Source organism: Paramisgurnus dabryanus, chromosome 6 (genome assembly GCF_030506205.2).
Source record: "Paramisgurnus dabryanus chromosome 6, PD_genome_1.1, whole genome shotgun sequence".
Lineage (NCBI taxonomy): Eukaryota > Metazoa > Chordata > Actinopteri > Cypriniformes > Cobitidae > Paramisgurnus > Paramisgurnus dabryanus.
The window spans coordinates 14,568,986-14,589,971 of NC_133342.1; the positions used below are offsets into that span (position 1 = coordinate 14,568,986).

General features: G+C 39.4%; 1 protein-coding gene across 2 annotated transcripts in view; it reads right to left on the bottom strand.

Annotated features, from left to right (window-relative positions):
* cdh24b (cadherin 24, type 2b) overlaps positions 1-20,986 on the bottom strand; it is a 192,877-nt gene that overhangs the window by 41,698 nt on the left and 130,193 nt on the right. The window lies entirely within an intron of this gene.

Here is a 20,986-nt window from a genome sequence, read left to right on the forward strand (position 1 = left end):
TGAATATACAGAAGTTAAAGCCGGAGCAAGAACCAGGTTTGCTAAGTTTTGTTTGTCTGATTATTCTGACTTGTTGTTTCCGGACGGTTTCGGTGCATGATATACGTCACGACCACACGTTAGCGATTGGCTTTGGCAGATCCTGAGTGACTCTGGGCAGATCCAATAGTTTTAAACTTCAACAACGGACCCTCCTTAATGGAAGTAACGCTTTCCAATGGAGCGTGGCCAGACTCTCTGTACAAATGAAATGAATGTACGAGAGTCTGGTTGGACCAGGCTAGAGCTGTACTGCCCTACAAAGCAAAAGCGCAGTAACTACGCATTTGGTCAAAATTGAGTTAAGGGCTGAAATGGGCTTTGTGAGATCTGTTGTATCTTGTGACAAAGTCTCCTGGTTCAATTTTGTCGCATTTCAGAGAAACGTGTGTGCCAAAATTGCAGTAACATGTTTGACTGGCTGTTGTAAAAAACTAAGGGCATTTTCTCAGTTTCAGTGTTTGCATAGTTACTGCACTTAGCCTTTGTAGCGCAGTATAGAGCTCCTGACGTTGTCTTCAAGCAGCCTAAACTCCGCCCCTTTGGGAGGCAATTGTGGGCGCTTGAGTGCTGTAGCATTGGTATCGATAGTTGTTGAACAATAATTGTAATAGCTTAAAACCAAAAAAAAATTATACCTTACAAACCTTACCATTTTAAGAGGGTTTTATGTTTAAAGGGGACATTTCACAAGACTCTTTTTAAATGTCAAATAAATCTTTGTTGTCACATAGATAATTTATTTAAGCATGTTAAAATTGCCACTTTGTGGGTGTGAGCAAAAATTTGTTGTTTTTGGGTGTGTCCTTTAAAATGTAAATGAGTTGATCTCTGCACTAAATGGCAGTGTCATGGCTGGACGGTGCAGATTAAGGGGCGGTATTATCCCCTTCTGACATCACAAGGGGAGTTTATTTTTTCACATGCTTGCAGAGAATGGTTCACCACAACTAAGTTATTGGGTTTTCTTTTTCACATTTTCTAGGTTGATTCATGCACTGGGGACCCAATTATAGCACTTAAACATGAAAAAAGACAGATTTTCATAATATGTCCCCCCTTTAATTGGTAACCCTGAAATGACATGAAAGAGTTTAAAATGTGGAAAATAACTGGGCTGATATATGTTTAAAGGCATTGTAGGGATCTGTTATGTTTCATCTATTAAGTTTTGGATGTACATATCTATATCTTTTGAAGTAAAGTGCGCAGTGAACTCCGTTGCCATGAAACTCCTGCTGGCACCATTCATTTGATATTTGCTCCTGGCTGTCCTTGCCTGCCAGTGTGGTGGCGTAAACAGAATGGCCCATCTGACATCCGGACCTCTATTGGGGATTCGCTGCAGTTTATCATCGTGTTTTGCAAGCAACGCCCAACTTCCAACAATCCAATTAGTTCCCAATTAATAGAATTAAGTCCGCCTGCGTTTTTCCTCACTTCAGAGGATATTTTACTTAGATATAAAGAAACGATAGTGAAAAAAGGCCAATTGCAACTTCTGTTTTTTGCTGACTTAAGTTGTTATTTAATTTAATAATAAAAAAATAAATTAATTATGTTTATTTAACTAATTTCAGAAGAAGCATGGTCCTCTAATCCAGCCAGCCTGATCTCATGAGAATTCGTACATATTTTACGAGTTGGCTTATTCGTATGAATTTTCGTATGAAGACGGGTGCGTGATTTTTAAAAAAACTATTTGGAAAAGGGAGTCCCGACTACCAAAACACACTTGTAGCCAATCAGCAGTAAGGGGCGTGTCTACTAACTGATATCGGTGCCTGGGTTGCGTATGTGTGGGACTGGTCTATTAAATGTAGCTCCAGATTCTATTGGGGTTTGTTTAGGTGATTTCAAAATTGGCTTTCAGAGATCATGCACCCTGCCTTTAAAACAAAAACAATGAGGAAACCCCACCCCTAACCCCAACGTCGCAAAGGCAAATCGTTAAAAAATGTACGAATGTGGTCGTACAAATTACTACAAATTAGCCACCTCGTAAAATACGTACAAATTGAAATGAGTTAACGTTGATATAGCCGTCCCTCACCTCTGTCCCTTTTTGCAGCATTCATCCTCCCACCCCACTGCCTCCCACTCTATCCAAGCTAAGGAGGGGAGAGTCCTCTGGGTTCGGAGCCCTCACCTCGTATAGCACGCCAAATATGCTTTATTTCATATTTGATTACATAATTATAATAATTAATTACATTTATATTACGCTTTTCTGCAGCACTCAAAGCACTTTACATATAGATGGGGGAATCTTCTCAACCACCACCAATGTGCGGCATCCACCTGGATGATGCGACGGCAGCCATATTACACCAGAACGCCCACCACACACCAGCTTATTAGTGGAGAGGAGACAGAGTAACATAGCCAATTAGTATATATGGGGAAGGCCAATGGGCAAGTTTGGTCAAAAGACATCCTGGGATTTTTAACAACCACAGAGAGTCAGAACCTCAGTTTAACGTCTCATCCGAAGGACGTGCTTTTTGACAGCATAGTGTCCCCATCACTATACTGGGATGTTAGGACCCACACAGACCACAGGGTGAGCACCCCCTGCTGGTCTCAGTAACACCTCTACCAGCAGCAACCTGGTTTTCCCAGGAGGTCTCCCATCCAAGTACTGACCAGCTCAACCCTACTTAGCTTTAGTGGGCAAGCTGCCTTGGGCTACAGGGTGATGTGAATGTGAACTTGTGAAATACTGATTACTTATTATAAATTAGGTACATTTAATAAAAGGATGATCAAGCAAGAATAGACGTAGCTAATAAAGGTGAGGACCATACTCATTTTTTCAGTACCTATATTTTGTTCCCTTTTGATTCTATGGTAGTTACAGCTCTACCCTAGAGCAACCTGAAGTTAGGGCAAATACTCATTCATGGATTAATGAGGGGTTTCAATCTAAAACCTTTGTTGCTTCTTGGATTCGTTGTTGTTGCAGTGCAGAATGCAACTCTCCCATTGAACACAATTAAGTTCAGCTCTCATCAGACTGCACCATTCATGCTCTTTTGTTGTTTGTTTACATTTTGATCTAGAAGCAGAAGCGTACCCAAACACATCAGCTCCAGAAGAAAGACGCAGCTTATTAGAGATGATGGCTTTTATATAGAAAAAGCAAGGCGTTAACAATGACACTCTAAGATCTCATCTAATCAGTCACAAATCATATCTTCCTCCATCAGGACATCTACATTCAATGTTTGTTCCACAAGCCACAACCTGAGACATTATGCATTACATCTCCATTAGACACCTTGTATCCGTGACACAAAAAACAACAGCATGAGATGAAAGTCAAAGCTCGCCTCGGTCTCCCACGTGTCAACAAACCACACACAATTTGCAGGGATTTATGAGCATCTGACATTCAAATCACACCCTCAGCATCGGTTTTGCTGGCTTTGAATTGTGCAGACTGGCATGTAGTCGATGGCCTGCTGCTCTTTGATGAGAGAGAGGCGGCTGATGGGATGAGAGTCTCCAGAACCACAGGTGTGTGAGGTGACTCGAAGTGAGCAGCCACTGTGTCATAGCCTGGACATTAAAACACTCCATCACTTCTGTCAAGCAAATGGATGCACTTCCTCGAAGAAAATGTCGTCTGCGATACAGCCTGCTTGAAGGGAAATCGAGGTGAGCTGTTTGCATTCGGATTTAAGGATTTGGCCCAACATGAACGCAAACACACTCAAGGTCATGCACTCCGATATAAGACAAGACACCCGGTGAATACGCTGACATTCAGAACACACACAGTCAAAAACGAATGTGCATAATGCTTACAAGCTATTCTCACTTACACAGCTCACAAATCATTCATCGTTTGCCATGGCTAAGATTGAAAAAACTCAATTAAAAGCATATTCAACAAAATGACTGCTACCCATCACCTCATATACAGAAAAGTCGAGGCCACCCGATGATCATTTTTATTCAGCCAATCATACGGCTAGAAAGGCCAAGATCAATGTCCTGTGACTTAGAGATATAGGGTTCCCCACTGGGTCACTGTAATTACATTTGAAAAGGACAATCGAGGGCTTCTGCCGTGCTACTTCAAAGAAGCACCTTTACTCTCGGGCCTCACCTCTGTGATGAGATAGACTGCTTGTGTCTTTCATTCAAATTGTTAAAATGCACTCTGAACGGGCTGGGGTTTGGGGAAAGGAGCAGGGATTGGCCGACATGAGTCAGCGCCCAATGGGAGATTAAGAGGTGAGTGTTTAGTGCTTTTCAATGATGGGCAGATGGAGTTCATTAGCTGTGCGTGAACACTGGTTCAGCTCAGTAAATAACATAGGGGAAAATTACCTCAGGTCCACAGAGCGAGATAAGTGAGCGAGAGAGAGAGAGAAACAGAGAGCGGACGACTGCATGTGGGCAAGCAAGAGATGAATTATGAAAAGAAACACACTTATGTACTACAAAGAATCTCGATGGATGAATGGATAGAAGGGACCACATTGTTTGCAAATGAGGGAAAAACAGCTTGATTCAAAAATGTAGCAATTACAAACCAAGCTGAATTGAAATGCAAAAAGAGAGCCCGGTCCTGAGACAAAAAGAGAGCGAAAATGGAAGCAGCTCCACCGTGTTATCTACGGATGAGGCTTTATGTGGCTGTAGAAAAGAGAACTGTGAGTTAGGACTCATTATAAAAGTGTCTAGCTGGCTAAAGCTCAAGCACCGGTTGAAAATTGCGTGAATATAACTGCATCTTTTACAGAGGTACGCCAATACTGTGCTCACGCGTTGGATGTAAAATGAGGGCGATAAATGAGAAAAGAGGCAAAGGACTACAGAATATTATAAGACATGAAACAGTACATGTAGGTGTGTCATGCACCTAAAACCCCAGGTATAGACGGTTTCATCGGACGCACGTGCGGTGACGCGATACTGGTCCGAACTTTACTTCCGGTTTCAGCTGTTTAATGGTCTGACTAGTTGCTAAACTAAACTGAACTTGAACACTTGAAAATAATAAATGTTTTGATTTCCTAGGTAATCTATGTGTTGTTTATTTTGCTTGTTGTATAAATAAACTACATTTTAAGTACTTTGCTGTTTACCGGAAGTTACGTGTGGACCACGAAAGCTGCTTGTTTACGTTGTTACTGCTGAAACCGTCTATAGACATTTTCTTTATGTGTACATGCACGATCAAACGCACAGCCTTGCAAAGTATAGTTTATTTGACTGGTACGTGTACACATTCGTTCGACGCATGCACATTGCTATGCAATGCATCTCATGGGCTACATATTACATTCTTCTATACATTCATACAAAAATCTGGTGGTGGACGTACAGTGTGTGTGTACTTTTCTGATGATGACATATGAGTCATGTGCAGTTTACGCGGTCCCCGGCGTATGCGTAAAAACCATAGACTGTAAATAATATGGATGTAGTGTCCGTGACATCACCCAAAAGCCAATAGTTGGCGGGGCTTGACGTCTCCATCTTAGCATTGCGTCACAAATTATAATTTAAATGGATGAGTTGTAAAAAAATTCACTCCCCTCAAAGTGGTCATGAAGAGAAAAAGTTGCTATATACACAAAAAAGTAGATGAATTGCAGATTAAGTCACGTCTGTATTGGCTTCTTCAGAGAGATCGGAAGGTTTACCCTCTGTAAAAATTGGAGTATATCTAGCATAACTGTGGTAGTTTCCTTGCAAGCAATTTAGCATTTAAAATACATCCAATACTTGCCAAACACAGCCCAGATGTCTAAAACAAGGCAAAATTTGGTCTGTCAGTAAAAATGTAACAGATCTAACCATAGCTAAAAAAAAAAGAAATATAATAAATCAATATATGAAAGCAAACACCTTGTTATCACTGTTGACTTTGTTTACATGAATATGTAATATCATACCTCTCACAAGTTATTTTGGCAAAAAACGCATGTAACCAAATTCAAGTTTTTTTTGTTAAGAAGTGGGTTTCTCATAGCAGGATTATATTGGGTCCAAAGTAGGGCTGTCAAAGATTAATCGCGATTAATTGCACACAAAATAAAAGCTTTTTGGCATTATATATGTGTGTGCACTGTGTGTAATTATTTTGCATATATAAATACACATGCATGCATGTATTTAAGAAACATTTAAATTTATATATTTAATTTTGATATTTTTTATATTATGTATAAATAAATAAAAAAATATAAAAAAATAAACTTTTTCTTAAATTTATAGATTGTGTGTGTGTGTGTGTGTGTGTGTGTGTGTGTGTGTGTGTGTGTGTGTGTGTGTGTGTGTGTGTGTGTGTGTGTGTGTGTGTGTGTGTGTGTGTGTGTGCGTGTGTATTTATATATAAATAATAATTACACACAATACACAACACAAACTTTTATTTTGTATGCGATTAATTGCGATTAATCTTTGCGATTAGTCTATAGTTACCTAGGTGGTGAAATGACGACTATTGATTGCTGGGTTTAGGTGTGCATGGAGATCCATGGTAAAAGCCACCTAAATTTTGAATTGCACCACTTATTTTCATTGTAATAAAAGACAGCTTTGTGCTTTGATAGCAACTACTTTCGTGCTGGATGGGAAAGTAGCCATGTTTGGAGCAGCATGAATGTGGCTAGATGATAAAGATAATCATCTACTGAAAAGTCCAAACCAAATGATCTGGAAAAGATGCAACTCATTCGAATCTACCAAGTTTAGACATAAAAAGGGTGGTATTTTTACACTTTTTATTCCTACAAAACTGCAGCTTCAAAAACTTTTGGATTATTATTTAGTATTAATTTTAAGGACCCACTTAGACAGGTACAATCTATCTGTAGACCTACCAAAACACTTTCAAATGGAAATATTGGGTTACATATTTGTTCAGTTTTAGTTTAAAGTAATTTTAGTTCCTTGTCATTATATGAATTAAAAAACAAGTTTTATTGCAATAACAAAATACATAATGGTAAGAAATCATTAATCATTAGAAAAAGTCATTAATTGGTCATTCACCGCAACAGTATTTGCATAACTTGCCTTTCCCCACTGTGTCGTGATCCATAGTTTAAAAAAAAACTTGATTTAGACTATGATCTGTGTTGCAACAAACAAAAACATTAAAAATAAAAAAGCATTCATATTTACTGTACTGTATATAGAATCAAACAGGGCGGAAAATCATTCAATACGAGTATCAAAGATTAAATTCTAAAGTTGTATTCAAAATTCACTTGGCTCACAAAGCTGAGGGGGCAGTTTGAATAAGCATAACATTTCTCATCACACTACATTTTTATAAAGGAAGGATGAGACCTACAGCAAGAAAAGGGCACATAAAGCCCATTTCACCAAAACAGCAATGCGATCAATAAAGACCCACTGAGATGATATGATTATACAGGGGTTTTAACACAATATTTGCATCTAGCACCCGCTGTGAGCTTTAATGCTGTACTGACGCAGCTCACATCATGTGAATGCATGCATGGCATCATGGGATTGAAGGGGGGTTAACACCGCTCGCTCTTGCCAAACGGATGGATTCAGCACAGCATGGATTCAGCCTAGGAGTTTAGTAACTATATATGAATACATCAAAAGCCTAACTGGTGAAAGCTAGAAAGAGAGGGAGAGATTATGAAATCATAAATGAGGACTCAAAGCGGGAAATATAGAGTACGTGGGAGATGGGCAGTTATACAGATGAAAGAACTGAAATGCAGGGGGTGCGAATGCTCAAGGAAGAAGAAGACATCAGATGGGGTGAATTAAACAAGGAAAAGCTAAGGCCAGGGGACAAGGATCGTGTGCATGCATGTCAGTCTCCATATGGGCTGTTGATGGAGAAATTGGGCGTGTCTGTGAGCAATGATTACGCTGTCATTTAATGCAGAAAGCCGTGAACTTTGGAATAATTATAAACAGAGCAAAATTAAGAAGCGAGAGAAAATGAAAAGGAATATAAAGAGGCTAATATTATCCACTACTATTTTAATTACATCTATTTAAGAATGTGAAGCTTAATTAGAGAAGACAATTATTGGAATTATTCCAATTATCCAACTGCTTTGCTGTAACTTGCATCACCATAATTTCTGCCATTTCCGCCAGGGTGTAAAATCGGCACTAATTTACAATGACTTGGCATGAAACCTCCATCTTCCCAGCATGCATCAGACTGGTCTACATCAGCTTTAATTAACACTGGCGGGTTCTACAGCCACAGGATAAAAGTCAAGCTTACAGTCTTTGCTTTCTATAACCCTAAAACACAATTGTTTTTACTGGGTGTTTTTGTCAGGGTAACCTTTTATGTGGTGCATCTAAATGACGAGATTTATTGGTTGGTTACATAGGCGACAAGCGTAATTTTAAAGGGTAGAAAAATCCACTAAACTGCACATTTTTACTTTTTACAATGTGCATTAAACAGCCTATGCATTACAGGCAAGAGAGAGAGAGAGAGAGAAAACACAGAAACAGCATCTCAACAAGATAAACAAAATATGACGCCTCTGTCGATGCCATTTTCCTTATAAATCACAGACAATAATACATCTCCTCATGCTAATAATGTTTTGGTCAAAAGCACAGTTTAAGCCAGGACAGGTTTTCCATAAGAGTTAACCGAGAAGTATAGTTCACTTTTTACGCATATGTGAGGCCCCACGTACAGTATGTGTGCACACACACTTTTTAAGCATGCAGCTACTGGAAAATGTAGCATGTAGGCCAGGAAATGCGTTGCATTTTGTTGCAATGCGTTGATGTCGAACGTCTGTGTACGTGTACGAGTCAAATAAACTATGCTTTGCAAGGCTGTGCGTTCGAATGTGTGCGTACGTTCGCGAACACGTAAACAAACAAACTATACTGGGCTTAGAGAGTAAAAATATTATAAGTTAAAACTGAAGAGATCAGATGCAAAACCCTATGATGCAACGAACACACCAAATGCGGGGCATCGTGTTTCTCACTCTAGATTACTCACAGGATTTAACTTCGTGTTATGCAAATTTTTTGCTCAAGTTCAATATTAATAAGAAGAATAGTGCGTGTTTTCGCGGCAATCGCGCCGCCCATATCGCGTCCTCGCGCGGGGCGATGCTAATGATGCATCTGGTCGCATCTTTGCATTGACTTTGTATGTAATCTACTCGCGCAAATCGTTAAACTCGCGTTTGGTGTTTATGCCCCAAAAACGTCCGAAACGTTTTTGTGAAGGATTTAAATCCGATCGCTCAAACCACTTCAGGAGGTGGTCTGGGACGCATTTTAGACAAAACTGGACAAGTGTAAATAAATCTGGTTGATGAAACCACATAACTCCTCCCAAACTTAAGCACATCACCTGGGGGTTAGCCGGCAAAGATGCAAACAAACAAAGACGACACGCGCATTGCTTGATGGAGCGATGACAGCAGGTAAAAGCTGCCTAGAACCAATAAAAGAGTCCAATGACAAATTCGAATGATTTTAAACAAAGAAATAAAACTTTGAGAGAGCGTTTTGTGAACGCTTTTCATTTTAAATCACCGCGCCGTCACTCTCCTACTGCTCTGTAGTGCGCGCTCCAGCTTATGCCGAGCATGTAGACATGTGTCCCCTGCCTAACATACAATAAACATAGAGTAAGTGCTGCCTTTTGTTGCAAAAACATCGTCTTAAGTAGGGCTGGGATAAACGATTATTTTTTAAACGATTAATCTAGCGATTATTTTTTCGATGCATCGATTAATCTAACGATTCATTTTATCAGTCCGATTCGACTTCGATTACATATCTGAATGTAAACATTTCAATATATGTTTATTGCTCTTAAAATTTAAAAATAAAAAAGACTATACAAGTGCAAAATAATGCATTCTTAGTCAGAGGTAGCATTCAATAAAGCGTTTGCAGTGCATACTGTGCAGTTTAGTAACAGTATAAAAATCTCAAATTCAAATTTTATTTTACATGCATTTATGAGCAAAACCTCTTCAATGTGCCTTTTGATGGTCAGTGTAATTTTTATAACTTGATTTGTTTAATCCACATTGTTTTCGTGCTGTTATAGTCCATTTAATGACAGATATAAACACAATTATAGACTTAAGAAGCACATATATTATTAAATCTCTTTCTCTTAAGTTTGTTAAGATAGATTAGGACTCATTTACTGCTGGACAGGGAGTGAATGAAAGCGCAGTTTTTTGGCAACAGTGACATATTTCATTGGTTTCTGTTAAATTGCTCAAAGTCATGAATGTTTAAAACACACTTGGCATCACATTCATGATTTTATGGTAAAATGACGCTTTTTCGCGTCAATCCACGAGCATTTAAACCATAAACAAAGCACTTTCACTTTACATGTAATTGAGCGTGAGCAGCGCAGCAGAACCGACGCAGAAACGATTGCAGCACTGTTGCTACAGAGCTCGCGCTGCTCATGTGGCGGGGTGCATGCTTGTTAACATGGGCGCTGAAAAAAACACGCGCCGCGCAGCCGCATGCACTGCTCACACTAGACTGAAGCCACCCGCGTTGCTACTACTCTACGGCGCCGCCTTTTTGGGTCTGATGAATCGACGCGCATATTTTGCGTCAACCTATTTTTTGCGCCAACGTATTTTTTGCGGCCAGCCCTAGTCTTAAGTTTTTTAAGGCGGGGTAATGAATAGTGTATTGCATTTTGCGCGGGAGTGGAAGACGCATTTATTTGGCAAAATGTTAATGGTTTGTTTTAACAAATCAGATAGCTATCTGATCAGAGAAAACACATGACGTGACCAGGTTTAAAAAAGCCCTAAGTAATTTTCTTGTACTAAGCACTTTTTTATCAGAATCTCAATGGAATCTGCCAACAAATCTGTATTTCTGAATAGCCTAAGGCTGGAATTTTATACATTATACATTTGATAAATTATGTGCCGAGAGCCTTTCGGTTAATATTATTATCTCATTTGTTTAGCGACTTTTGCATCCGAGCCCCTCAGTTATTAACAGAGAACTGTGGTGGTATTTGTTATCAGATGCTACAATGGTATATGCAGTGAAACTAAGGGTCCTTTCAATAAATGAGAATTTTTATGTGGTTTGGCTGTTTGTTTACAAGATAATGGTGTTTTGGGTCCTGAAAATGATGACAGATATCAAAGTGCAAGTTTGTTATCTCTGTGTAAACTATGCAAATGTGAATCTGTAGCGTCAGACGCATATTTTAATTCAGTCTATATGCGTGAATATGACCAAAAAGGCAAAGGCGGACTCCGGGACTGTGTGTGCTGCTCATGATACTGAGCTTATTACTGCTTCTCCAATAAAGTTTACAACATTTCGGTGTATATTCCAGGGTCACTTGTAGTAATAAATCTAAATCGTTTCCTTCTTTCACTGCTTCTATGTTTATATTTATCTCTCTGTAGAAAAAAAAGTTGTCGTGCAGTATGTGAGATCTTTATAAAATTTTCATGTTTTTGGCCTTACAAAAATTCACCATGGTTTTACTACAGTAAAACATGGTTACTGTAATAAAAACCATTGTTACCACAAAATAACTATTGTTTTGACAACCATAGTTTAAAAAAACATTGTCTGTTAGTAATCAATACACCAAAACAAACAAAAAAACATTTTTACCACACTTAATACACTTTTACCACAAAAAAAAAACATTTTCCTAAGGGTTACTACAATGTTGTCTTGTAAACGTATCCTAAAATGTACACTGTTAAATGGCATTGCTAAGAAAACAACGTTATTTTGTGTATTTGCCATAATACAAAGTGTTCACGTGGTTTATGGTTTTAAAAAAAAAAATTCCTCTTCCTGAAACTCACAGATTTTGTACAAAACTCATTGGTTTAAAAAGCGCAGTGTCCCTGATTGGCCAGCTAATCTGTATGTTGTGATTGTCCTGAATACCTCTGACATCATCCGGAAATGTGATGCTCCTCACCATGTTTGAAAAATTCGATCACAATGCAATGCTAATAGAAGATAGTCTTGTCTACATGACCAATCCCAGGAAGAAAACTGTTGCATACATTTTGTGCGTTTGTTGTAGTCCAAGGAACAGAGATTTATGTTGGAGAGGATAACTCATGTCATCATTATTTTGGGGTATGTACCTTTTGCATATCGCTAACGTACTAATACACACTTACACACCAAAGGAAATGTAAAAACATAAATCGGACAATAGGTGCTCTTTAAAGATGATGAGTCATTTCAACCCTGGGTAAAATATGTACAAATCCAATTGTTGGTTCAAATTAACCTAGAAAATGTTAATGTTTGACCCAACAATGAGTTGAAACAACCCAGTCCAATACTATTATAAGCAGGGTTCCCACACCTTAGTTAACTTCAAATTCAAGGACCTTTCAATGACTTTCCAGGTCCAACACCCTCAAATTCAAGGACTTAATGTGGGGACACATTTCAAGTGAGAGCAAGGTTACATCGTGTTACCTTTTAAGACACATTGTTACAGTTCCCTTTCGAGAGAACTCGCGCTGCGTCACTGCACTGACACTTTGGGGACGCCTCCAGGGGTAAGTGTGTCTGAATGTATATATCAAATTCAACCAATGGTGAGGCTTAACGACAAAGACAGGGTGACGCGGGAGCCAGGAAGTATAGCGCTCTGTGAAATACTGCCAAAGACGGTGTTACAGGGACGCAGGAAGTATGGCAAGTGAGACGCAGCGTCTCGTTCCCTTCTCAGGGAACAACAGTTACATACGTAACTCAAGACGTTTTCATGTGTCAAACACAACTATGCAAAAAAGCATTTTGGTATGAATCAACATTCGCATACAGAAGACATAAGCATTTAAAGCAAACAGTTTAGCACATGTGCTTAAAAAGTCTAGAATTTGTATGATATTATCCTACACTACACAGGGAATAATATGGAACCCTGTATAAGGTATGGCTGTGATTCATGCACTGATTTGGATGGGAATTGTTTATTTTCAACTAAGGTGGGTCTGTCCAAAAGGCGTTTCAGAAGGTCATGTAATCTCAATGTGTGCATAACAAGCCTAATGTATGTAACTTATGTATAAAATTGTTTGCACTTATTTATGGATGGAATTAATTAACATCATATTTGACACCAATTCGCTTCTGATAAGTTCCTGTAGCTTAATTGGTAGAGCATTTTGCGAGCAGTGCAAAGGTCATGTGTTTGATTCCCAGAGAATGCACATAATAAAATATACACCTTAAATCTACCATAAGTCACTTGGAATAAAAGCGCCTGCTTTTAAATATCTAATAGGATACCGGCAGTGCTCAAACCACCGACTGTTATTTTACTCAGAAAACTGACACGAGGTCTAAATCCATAATGATGGTGAAGCAGAGTAACAAGCTTCACTTGCGGTGTTCGGCGAAGGTCAAAATAAATGAGGAGAAGTGTTGTGAAAAATTAATAAACCGCACAATCACATAGGCCTACCTCATTCCGGACGAGATTAGATTTCTCAGAGGAGCCCGGAGTGAGTCGAAACACACTGGGTAATTTTACAGAGGTTGTGTAAATACAAATAAGGCCGTTTGATCCGAATAGGGATCAAAATCACAGAGTACGACTGTGAAACAAATATTTACATAACCTTGAGAAGGGCAACTAGGGTTTAGGTTAAAACAAGTTCAATGGTTTCTTGTTAACCACAAGATGTGGTTATCATGTTTATTACTATTTGTCAACCATCGCAGTTCAAGTGTGTTGTCCATCCCAAATCTTTCTCCAGAGTTTGTCACAAGAACAAAAAGATGAAGTTAAAGGGAAAACAGACTGAAATTGGCAACAGATATCGACTGAGAAAAAGAATGGGAGAAAAAGGCAAGCTGAAAATGAGAAGAGGGACAGATATTGTGTTTATGTCAGACTCACACAGTGTCTTCGGGGAGATACAGGTGGTGAAACCAATGTTGTGTGCTTCCTTCAGGGTGTTAAAACCTCCAGAGATCTCCCACTCCATTTCTCCTCACAAAGAGCACTAGGGGCTGTGAGGTAATCAAAACACATCCACACCTTCAGCTCAAAATGACTTTAATATAAAACCCCTTCCTCTGTAATTCTACTTTAATAACAGTGACTGTGATTGTGTCCTCGCCTCCTGGTATAATAGTCAGGCTGTTGCTCTCCCAGGACACTTCAGGTCAACCGATGCAGTCGAGGCAGCGTGTATATGCTCAGGTTAAACTGATGTTCTCTGTGTGCTGCCACAGAGAGGCAATATTACAGTACTTACCACTGTAACTGAAGCACTATACAGTACGTTGACCTCCATCAACCATGCCCTCAAACACAGGGTGCTAAATCTAAATCGGTCCTGTGATTCAGCATGCCTGTAATCTAAAACAGACCTTGCCCTGAGCAGCTTCTTCAAATACTTTACTATCCAATTACTCACAACCATGCACGGTTAAAGGCACAATATGTAATTTTCGCTGATAGAGGTCGCTAAACAACAACAACAACGACCACACCAAATAAAATGTAAAATCGTGAAAAGTAAAATTGGGGCTCTGTTACCGGAGGGGGGGATTTGGGGTGCTAAGTCGTTGCAATCAGTTTATTTAAGCTACATTTAAACAAAAGTTTTATTTTTTGTTTTGTTTTCAATTTTTTTTTGTTTAAATGTAGCTTAAATAAATTGATTGCGATCACTTACATTAAAACAAAATTTAGTAAATTGAATAAAAAAAATTTTCAGTGTGTTCTGACTTATTGTCACTGTTTAAGAGTTAGTTTCCTCATGCTAAACAAATGCAAAGTGTCAGAAAAGCAGTTGGACATGTTACAGAGTATTTCTGTGCTGAATGCACTTCGCCAGGGTTCATACTAGTTTCTGAATTTTTTTTTTCGAATGCGGGTCCAGCTGACGTTTTAGGGGTAAGTTAGGGCGCACCCACATTATCCAAACCAAACCATGCCCCAGCGCGATTGTCACCCCTCCCTACTCCCCCAGGTGCACGCACTCACACTGTACTTCTTATCGATCCGAGTCCGGGCGCGCTTTCGTCATTAGATGCGATTGTTTTGAAAAAGCAGGAAGTAAAGCGCTCTCTTAACACTGGAACCCACCGTAATGTTAAGTCTGTGTTTTTTTTATTCGGAGTCATGTGGTGCGCGATTACAGACAGCCCTCTCACATGTCATCATATTGCTTAGTTGATCTGTCAAGTGTGCCGCTCGGACATTCCCGTAACCCCGCTGCGCGCATCAAAAGGTTTTTACGGAAGCAGATGAAGGTGAGTGGGCGCGCAACTGACGTCTTCACCTTTTGAATCGCGCTCACACCACAGCCTTCCGCGGCTGAGCCCAAGTGAACCGCGCTCCGGCCCACCTCTGCAACCCGGCCGCGGCGCGATTAATCAATCTGCGCCCGGGCACGGATCAGAGCGATCACACTAGTCAATCAAACCAGGCTTTGGGGGTCAAACGCGCCCGAGCGCGGTTTGGTTTGGATAGTGTGAGTGCGCCCTTTGAAGTATCACTTCTTTTTATGGGCACTGCCCCCATAAAACCACGCCTACATGTCAATCAGCGGGAGAGCGAGAACCTAGGACGCTAACTGTGCTTTCACACCGCCACCAGCGAGAGTGTCAATAAAAGCTCTGGCTGTCCTACTAATAACGCTATAGAAAAGGTGTAGTGGACGCTCTGACGCTCGAATACATTCTCTGGAATCTTCTCAAGCGAAGGTTTCTGCCTTCCGATTGGTTGCAGCAGAACGTTTCCGCCTTCCGATTGGTTGCCGTTGAACCGCGTCATAGCTCATTACCATAAAGTTGAGCTGATTTCAACACTCCTCGACGCTCACGCCTTACCTGACGGGCCGCGTCACTGCCCAATGGAGCTCACCGCTGGCTCTCATTGAAAATTGTTGTATTGTATAAAGTGTTGACTCGTGACTCGCTCCTTCCGCAGCTAGTAACTCACTCTTCCGAATTTTTTATACGTTATCGGAAAGAATAGGTCAAGCTAATCTGTCTTTTATAAATCTGATAAACTAAAGACTCTTCGGAGATATGAAGGATGCAATACTACTCTATTGTTAATCCAGATTAACATCAGATAGCCTATGCAGAAACAGTGTGTGTTATAGATGCTTTATAGAGCGCGTAATGATTGGGGGTTGTAGTCTTTACCTTCAATGTTGATATGTCATAATAAAATAAAGATTTATAACAATTAAACTATAATGTAAGCCATGATATTAGCCAAACAATGCAGCATGCTATACTTCCATATATTTCTGCATGCAAACTACTGGCACTCCTCAAATAAATCTGCGTATGACATCAAACTATCTGCTTGCACAATACTTTGATGTCATAGGCTGATTGGTCTGCAGCTGTGCAGTGCAACGTACAGTCAAACACTCATATGGTTTCTATGGCAGCAAAAGCAAAAACCGAAGATAATCTGGACATGATACCATTGACAAACAACCCTATGAACAAGACGAATGCTTTTTAAAACTGAGGTTCAAACATTGTTTAAAACATTTGGAATAATGCAAGCACACTTGTAAAAATATATAACACTTTTCTAGTTGTTTTTGAATATTTTAAAGCAAAAATCCTAAATATTGTGCCCTTAACTTATAAATCAAATCAAAGTACATTCTCATTAAAAAGATTAAAAAGTTGCCACTGAATTAAAAATGTTGGTACAGATATACCTTGGAGGTACCAATATACACCTTTTAGGTACTACCCAACCTTTGCACCTTCTTGTCTAAGAGTGTACAGACTATATCTCAAAAACTTCAAAGGAATTCTAAGAGGATTCTTTCAGTTCCATACCAGTGTGCACTTCACATTTTTCCACGTCTTACGTGAGCCAGAAAGTTGTGGGTTCGTAGTTTGGTGCTAAACCCCGTTGAGCTGGCGTCCGACGGCTGCATTCATCATACAGACATAGGCCTAGACAGAAAGCCCTGCCAGGAACATTCCCATTAGCATGGAAATCACTTTCCTTGTACTCCCCCCAATCTCTTACGTTCTCTGCCTCCATACAAAAAGAATGGCCCCAAGTCCTATTATTCTGCGTGAAGGCACATTGCCAGGGTTGATGACAAGAAAAGCAAAATCGTTGACCATTTTCCCTCACTCCGTTCTCGCTGAACAACGGCCAACCGGCTGATTGATTCCATCGCTGACATTCGGCTCTGGGTAATTCCTCAAACAGGACCAACAGTCGTCTAACAAAGTTTCCCCTACAGATCATATCACTGTCCACCTGCCCAGAAATATAGCGTGAAAAGAATTGAATTTTGTTACCATTTCTGCAAGAGAATCGGGAACTTCCTCAGGTACTCTATTATCAGGAACAACACTTCTCTTAACGAAAAACAATGCTAAAAGCAAATGAAACCAATTATGTAATTATGCATAATTAGGGAATAATAAATATGCAAATTACATTTTGAAAAAAGATAATAAAAACATAATAGTATTTTGGCAAAAATATAGCCCAGTTAGGTATACTATATAGGGGTGCACGGGGCAAAAACTAACACGGGGTAAGTTGTAACACGGACTGTTTACATTGTTGCACAAGGTTGAGCTTTTTGTTTTCCGGTATTTTTTTCACACTGCCAAAAGACGATCTCCCGCAAATTATTGGAAATATATAATGTTTTTCCAGAGAGTTATTGATGAACGAGTGTTTTGGTGGCATGTAAGTCAATTTTTTCATCACATGTTTTTTTTGTTTTCAAAGTTGGGTGTGTAAGATACCAAATCCAATGCGTTGTCATATTACTCAGTGTCTTGTTGCATAAGACAGCATCGTTTTGAAATATGTCTGCAGCTCTGTAACTTTTTTGGTGGGCTTGAAAATATTTTGACCCAGCGGGGTTAATTGTAACGCTGTGTTACAACTAACCCCTCAGCACTTATGGTATGAAAACCGCTAACGTTAGCGTTATTCTTGCCGTTGTTTTAAATAAGCTACACACGAATGATTGCTGGCTGCCAACAAAATAAATGTGCCTGTCTTATCAAAAATAGTGTGTCAAATGTATTTTTGTTCATATCTTTAATATTGATTGAATAAGGTCACGTCAAAGATTGAAATCATAATGAAACAAATGGTTAAAATCAGATTTTGATGCTCATTATATCAGAATTTGATTTTAAACTGTAGTATTGTTATTACAGACTGGGTCACATATAATTTTTTTTTTTTTTGTCATAATTGGGCCGCTTTTTCTCACATACAGTATTTAATCATTTGTATCCATTTATAATTGAACTATTGTTAGAAAAGGGCTGGATGAAAGAATACAGTGTGAATACCTGTCTATTATAGACAGATATATAAACAATATCCACTTCAAGTATATAGACAAAATAGTATTGAAATATTTGCCTGCAAACTTAATTTTTAGCAAGTGTTACAACGAACCCCCTGCCTGTTACAATTAACCCCACCTATGGGGTAAGTTGTAACGTTTGCACTTCTGTCACGTTTGGTGTAATTGTCCAAGAATGGTAAGTACTAGAAACAAACTTCAAATGTTCATTTTAGCATTGTGTGTTGCTTGTGTAAAAATATAATTAATCAAACTCAAATATTATTTAATGATTAAGCCAAAACCAAAAAGTGTTATGTTGTGCTCCCCTCTCTCCTACTAACCTGATTATATTTACATTGACAATAGGCTTAATGCCCAGTACTACTTCCTGAACTTCAGCCAGCTCCTTGTTTCATGTCTGCCATTATTGGACAAACTGATTTATCCAGGTGTGCCTGACCTCAGTAGTCACAACAACAATAATCAGACACACCTGGATTAATCAGTTTGTCCAATAATGAAAGACAGGAAACAAGGAGCTGGCTGAAGTTCAGGAAGTAGTGCAACTGGGAATAAAGCCTATTATTTACATGTACAGTATAGATTCAGAGGCTTTTATCCAAAGAGACTTACAATACATTAAAGCTATAGACGGTTTCATCAGACGCACGTGATACACGTCTGGATCCGAACCTTACTTCCGGTTTGGTTTTTTAAATGGTCTGACTAGTTACTAAACTGATCTCTTGAACGAATGCCTCGTCGAAAATAACAAATATTTTGGTTTCCTAAGTAATATATGTGTTGTTTTTTTTGCTTGTTATATAAATAAACTACGTTTAAAGAACTGTGTTGTTATTTATTCTTAGCAGAGTTTACCGGAAGTTACGTGCGGACCGCGACAGTCGCTTGTTTATGTTGTTACTGCTGAAACGGTCTATACGTTTTATTATCAGTATGTATGTACAGTATGTATGTATGGAAATCAAACAAATGCTCTACCAACTAGGCCACCACCCAACAAACCAAAAGTAGCCTAGGAAGTTTGTGTGGGACAATGTGGGAATTTACGTTTATACATTGAAAGATAACCTAAAACTATGATATAATGTATAATAATAGAATAGAATAAAACATTACAATACTTACAGCACTCCCAAAACACACCAGCAAACAGATTTTGAGGACCAAGGCTGCAGCATTTTTGTGATATAGTTTTCTGAAAAGCCGTATAATTTCAAGATACGTAGCTAAGTGCAGAAAAGGCGCATTTATCATGGGGACAGAGAGTTAGACACCCGCGCCACAGCCTCTTAATAACAGTGTTTCCTGCTTTCCTATAAATTGTCAAATACATTCAATACAGTTCATGTTTGGTATTGTAATGTATCATAACTTGCCTGATGTACAATAGGACCCTTGAAACAAAGCCTGTTGTTGCCTTGTACAAAAATAGCTGCTTTTCCTGGTGACTTGCCCTTTTGTGAAAACTAAAAGAAAGTATTTTTAAGCATTACATTTACATACAGTATATGCATTTTGGAGGCAGAAAAAACATGGCCTTGATGTTGCTAAGCACCAGCTGAGCTACAAAAACAGTGATTTTCCATTACTTTGAGATTTAAATCTCAAAGAGCCTTTGCAAAGCTACTCCCAATCTTCTCTCTTTATTGACATACAAACACATTAAGTCACTTTTGAAAAACCTTTGACTTTTAACCTGGCATCTTCTATTGCCCTTTTTAGGGTGTATCTACAAATACCGTACAGTGGCACACATCCCCGTCTGGGCTCAAAAATGCGATTATCACCACAAATGACTGCTCAACCCCCTGCTACCAGTGCCTCATGTGGAACCGAAGGCCAATCCGATCCCAGCTCTAATTGGTACAATGGAGCAATCAGTGATGTTTTCATGCCCCAATGCCATCCATAGCCCCCCGAGGAGAACCCGCGAGAGTCAAAAACGCTTTCCCGCTTGCCTTATTCATACCGAACCCAATCAGCCGAATCAGTCAACAAATTATCCGATCAGAACACATGGCTGAGCACTTCTGCAAAACTGACTCAAGGAAATGGATAAAGACCAGGCCTCACGTCACAGATAAGGAGCCACGAGCACGGCTTGCAAAAAACACATCTTGTGCACGTTGCTCGGCGTGAGACGGGAGCGACTCAGACTTGCGTGATTACAGCGGACCGCATAGCCGGGAAGAGGCTGTTAGCACTGCTCTCATCCCTATTTCACACACCACCCCCCATATTTCCTCGTCTTCTTCCCTCCTTCACGCTCTGAGAACTCACCCTCGGGACGCATCTTTATGGATTCAGACACGCATTTCACGTCTTTATCTCGTCACACGCGGCAGAACATAGATGTCTAACCTTATGGGATTGGACGAAACCAACCAATACAAATTTATGGAGAGATTTGCAACCATTGGGAGGCCACACAGAACCAAATTAATTATGGGAAGGTACTTAGATTTTAATTGAGCAACACCCAAATATAAACACAGCCCATGTGACTACCAGCTTATAAAGGAAACAAACAGTTGCAGTTTTACAAGCATGTTTGTCTTCACAGACAACATCAAACAAATTGGTAAGACGTCATGCAACTAATTCTTTTCCGC